Genomic DNA, 5,668 nt, shown 5'->3' with positions numbered 1-5,668 from the left:
ATGTCGATGTGCAGAGTTTTTGTTAAGAAATCCCTGAACTTCACAGTGAAGCTCTGTAATGATCTGACAGAGAACGTGGAGAGACTGTCCCTATTGTTCACCATGCAGGATTTGAAGAGGAAATCATGAGAAAGTTGAAGTGACCAAGCTCGTAAGAAGTTGAACAAGGCTTGATTTAGAGATGCCGGTGTTGGACTGGGGCGTACAAAGCTAACAACCACACAACCCCAGGTTAAGGTCTAACAGGTTTATTTGGAAGCACTGACTTTCAGAGCACTGCTCCTTCATCAGGTGGTTCTGGAGTATAAGATCATAAGACACAGAATATATAGCAATTACTTTTTGGATGACAACTATTTAGTTTATTGGAATGTAGTGATTCAGTATAAGGCAAAGGTCAATGCTTACATCTGGATGGTTGTTCCCATTATAAAACAAGTATTGGTCCAATAGCTGAATGAAGCAAAGCACTGCCATATCAGTAGCCCAACTACACCACAGCATGAATGACTAATCATGGCAAACAAGTGATGATCTTTGAATTTCACTTTTCTGACAATGAGATGGAGAGATTTTGGTCATCAGTTGGGTGGACTACATACAGTAGCTCTTTTGAATTCTTTCATTGCATCTCCCCACAGTCAGTAATGACAAACACAGGAACTGGGCCTCCCATTTCTTGATCCCATAGCTTCTATCACCTTCATAACGTTCATCCCTTTTCCACCTTTTCCAAACACAACATGTTTTTCACTTAACCATTCAGTTTCTGCAGTACAAATGAAGAACTGTGACCCATTTGTCTTGGGCCCAGCTAAGCCATTGACACTATATCGCTGCCTTCATGGCGGAGGTTGAAGTTTTCATCCTCAAATTTGGGACCATAGATGGAGCGGCCACCAGCTATGAAGTCTTCACCCTGGCACATAAAGACAGGAATTATTCGGTGGAAAACTGATTCTCTGTAGTCAGAACCTTGTTCCTTTAAGCACAGCCGATGGAGGTTCTCTGCAGTCTTTGGAACAACATCCTTGCTTAACTCAAAAATGGTGTGCCCGGCTGGCTGGTTGCCAATCGAGATATCGAAGAAGATTTTTGGGTTAGCCATTGCACCCTGTGTGTTGGCCCGTTAGCCTGGCCACCCATTCAAAAAGACCACCACGCCCTCAAGTTGAAATCCTGTTGGGTGATCCTCCCATTCACTGGGGAGTTGTAAAAGAAGGAATTCCATACTCAGGACCTATAGTATTTACAACTACTTTTGCTATAAATTCTGTGTCTTACAATCTTATACTCCACAACCACCTGATGAAGGAGGAGCACTCTGAAAGCTCATGCTTCCAAATAAACCTGTTGGACTATAACCTGATGTTGTGTGATTGTTAACTTTGAACAAGACTGGAAGACTTGACGAACTTTGGCTTGAGGGACGATCTCTACCATAATTGTCATTGTGAAAGGGATTAGAAGTTATTGGTTTGAGTAGTTAAAAAGGAAGTAAGTATTCAGGGGCTCTGATGTGTATTGAACATGTTCTGGAGAATGAAGTATCAATTTGATGGACAGGGTAGAGTCTATCCGGTGGGTGGAGGGCAGGATGTGCAAAATGGGGAAACCTTTCTGTAGTTCAGAGTAAACATTGTCTATTGGAATACTATTTACCCAATGTTGTTTTTTATTTGTTATTTTATAGGAAAAGTTTGAAAGTTTGAAATCATGTTGGTGATCCTTCCATTCAATAGGAGGTTGTAAAGGAAGGAATTTCAGACCTCAAGCCCCACAGTATTTACAACTACTTTTATCATGTACACTTTGAAAAAAAGTTATCATGATTTCATGAAAATGTTTTTGACATCTTTAATATTATTATTTTAAATTCTGTAGGAATAACACCTTCCAAAGAATCAAAATACAGATCAGAGATTCTAGCAATATACAAATATATTCATAGGCACTGAAACCATGTCTATGGCACGGCAGGTGTTCTCAGTATCAGGGGAAGTATGGCATCTCAAAGACTATCATGCAAAGCAAAAAAAAAATCAGCATTAATTCAACACATTACTTAGCACAACACAATAGGGGAGGATGCTTATTATGAGAAAATTCAGTTAGTCATGCAAATGCTAATTTAATGAACCACATGGAAGTCATAAATTGTGTACACACTATATAAATAAAACACAAATTCTTGAACAATATAAATTGAGGAAAATTCTCCTATACACTTGTGGTGAAACAACTTGAAAATCAATATTTATCATTGTATTTGCAAAGTTCTTTACATTATGCAAAAAAAAACATAACTGCTGTTTCTCCTGTGCCAAACATCCTCCAATGGGTGCAACTGTTTTTTTTTTATTTAATAAAAACCACAAGGCAGCTGCGATTCCAAAATGAAGGAGCAATTTCCTTCCCAGCAATTACAATTTTTAAATGAGTTCTTTGCTTAAAAATCATGTGTTTGGGGTCAAATGTATGTTCAAAATTTTAATAAGCAGCTCATCTTAGTAATGAGATGCAAACATTTAATCATGTACATGATGCTTGGGAGAAAGGGACAGATGCATGAGACTGTGCCAAGAAATTGTGGCACATTTGTGTGATTCTAAGTTAATTCACCCTGCCTTGTTAATGTACTTCATTACCACTGACTTAGAATGTTGCAGTTTAAAGTTTGAGCTGTTATGCTTTGGCTGAAATTAATTTTCTTTTGCATTCAGCAAACAGTTAAGGGAGGGGACAATAGATTCTGCATGGGATTCCACAGGCTATATAACACAGAAACCTAAATGTTCCATGCTGGTATTAATACTTCACATAAGTTTCTTTATCCTTGTCTATCACTACAAGACAATATTCCCTTCTCCCTTTCATGTATTTACTTGACCATTCATTGTGATATTGGGTTGCACATTAATATAGAGATGTTCTGAGAATCCCTGCCTTGGCAGATGGTGGAATTTGAATTCATAAAATAAAATTTGGAATCAAGAGTCTAGTGACAACCATGAAACCTCCGTTAGTTGTCAGAAAATCACTTATGCCCTTTAGCAAAATGTACCGCCATTCTTACCCAGTTTGGCCTACCTGTGACTCTGGACCCATAGCAATGTGGCTGCCTCTTAGCCGATCTTTAGGAAATTAGGCCAGTAATGTCCATATCCTGTGAATCGGAAAAGGAACAAGCAATCCGAGACCAGCAACTGCACATTGCAGGCAATGTCAGTGGAAGTGGTAACACCAGCTGGTAATGTACCAAGGGAGAGCCCAAGGATTGCTGAGAGGCCCAGGACTTAGGTGAGGTTGCACAGGATGGGACTTACCAGTGATGGTGGAATCAGTCATCAGCAAGGGCAAGGGGATACCTCTCAGAGCTCCCCTTCACTCACTCTGATGCCAGATCAATCCATCAGGCAATGAATGACTTTGATAAAGGGATCCCTGGGGACCTGCAAACAATTACAACAGAGTTTGCATTTTGGGTTACCTGGGTGAAAAGATTCCAATCAATATGTAAGATGTGGCCTTTAAGTGGACACTGCCTGCACCTAATTGATGTTGGAACAGCCATCATGAATCTTCCTACTTTAGATTTTATCCGAGCAGAAAAATAACCCAACTCATCCCTCTACCACCTGATTTTAAATTCCACCCTGAGTGTAATTTAACCATGGTTTGAGACTGGTTTCACATAACATCCCCACTCTTCAATTCTGCTCCTTGAGCTTTGTAAGCTTTCGCTTACGAAGTGCTATGACAGCTACAATGCACCAATCATGATCCTCCTACGCTGCATGCTATGATTCTGAATAGAATCTACTTATAGTTGGTCACTTATTTCATTGAAGGGTTTTCTTTCGTGCAGCTGCTATTATTTTAAAAAAGGCAGAAAATATTCAACAGAATGTTGGAATGAAATATGAAAGTGTTACAGAGCATTAACACATCTCTAAACTTCTGTCAGCTGGAAAGGCTGCCTAATTAGAAATCTTCTTTGAAGTTGCTTGTGATCTTTGCACAAACAACATTCTTGGCAAGAAAGTAGGAAGAAAAAGGAGAAGATCTCACCAGGATTCCAAAGTATTATGCTCTGAATCATCCACTACTTTCCTCTAGGCGGGCTTTTGAAGGCATGTTGGAGGTTTCAGTGGACTCAAAGCAAGTTAAAAGCACCTCGTTGGGAAATAATTTATATGGTGAACAGAGCGATGCAAAGTTTTAGTTTGTGACTGCAGCAACATCAAATGGCACTTGAAAATTGCTTTTTTGAAAATGAGAACATAAATTAAAGTATTCAAATTAGTTTTTTTTTTACTCTTTATAATGCAGAGTGTTGACCATTTATATGAAGCTGTAGCAGATTTACTGCCATAACACCAGTAGCAAAATATTGGAAAAAAAAATGCATTTGCATTGGAAACAATAAATTCATATCATCTGAGATTTCTACACTGAAATTAAATCATAACTAAAGTTGAAAAAGCTCAGAGACTTGACAGTATGTACACTGAAAACTCATGCATAATATTTTGAAAGCAGGAAAAGTCAGATTCATGAAGATCAATTTGCATTAATTGAAAAACTAATTAAAACAATAGTTAACATAGCTGCGAAACGTGGTGGCAGATGGAATGAGGAAACCAAAACAATTCAGGAAGCACCCCTTTACAATATGAGGAACTGAAGCAATCTGGTAAAGGAAACTTTTTTTTGTTTTTCAATTGTTCAGCAACAGAATATATTACAACATGCATACACAACAGTCAAAATCAATATAATGATTGAAATAGGACAGATTTCTCCTTGGCATTAGCTAGAAGCAACTTCTGTTGAGCCTAACTCCTCAGACATTGGGTCGGCCACGTTTGGAACACTGCATTCAATTCTGGTCTCACTCCTACAGGAAAGCTGTGAAACTTGAAAGCGGTCATAAAAGATTTACATGAATGTTGCCAGGTTTGGAGAATTTGAGTGATAGGAAGACACTGAATAGTCTGGGGCTATTTTCCCTGGAGCACCAGAAGCTGAGAGGCAACCTTATAGAATTTAATAAAGTCATAAGGAGCATGGATAGGGTGAATGGTCAAGGTCTTTTCCCGAAGGTAGGGGAGTTCAAAACCAGAGGGCATAGGTTTAAGGCAAGAGGGAAAAGATTTTTAAAAAGGGGCCTAAGGAGCAATCTTTTCATGCAGAGGGTGGTGCATGTGCACCCAGAGGAAGTGGTGGAGGCTGGTACAATTACAACATTTAAAAGGCATCTGGATATGTACATGAATAGAAAGGGTTTAGAGAGATATGGACTAATTGTTGGCAAATGGGACTAGATTAATTTAGGATATCTGGTAGGCATGGACATGTTGAACAGAAGAGTCTGTTTCCGTGCTGTACATCTCTATGACTCTATGACACTAAGTTCAATCTCAGGCACAAAGCAACCTATAATAAGTAAGAGGCAGCTTCGTTCAAGTCATAGGAGTGACTGCTGTGTTTACTGAGTTTACATGAGAGTATAATCACAATAGTTAAATTTAATATCCAGCCAGATTGAAACAAGTCAAAGATATCTCCCAGCCAACTCTTGGGAACCCAGTGTTTTATTGCTCTGTATTGCTAACTTCTGTGATCTGCTTCAATCATGCAGCCTGTCAGGCAATTGGAAAACTGG

At 39.0% G+C, this 5,668-nt stretch overlaps 1 pseudogene; it reads right to left on the bottom strand.

Annotated features, from left to right (window-relative positions):
- Positions 1 to 622: 622 nt before the first annotated feature.
- Positions 623 to 1,108, bottom strand: LOC132829716 (peptidyl-prolyl cis-trans isomerase A-like; annotated as a pseudogene).
- Positions 1,109 to 5,668: the final 4,560 nt, after the last annotated feature.

The sequence above is a fragment of the Hemiscyllium ocellatum genome, chromosome 29, assembly GCF_020745735.1.
Source record: "Hemiscyllium ocellatum isolate sHemOce1 chromosome 29, sHemOce1.pat.X.cur, whole genome shotgun sequence".
Taxonomy (NCBI): Eukaryota; Metazoa; Chordata; class Chondrichthyes; order Orectolobiformes; family Hemiscylliidae; genus Hemiscyllium; species Hemiscyllium ocellatum.
Note: the sequence above shows the minus strand (reverse complement) of the source record. Positions and strands in the feature narration are given on the sequence as shown.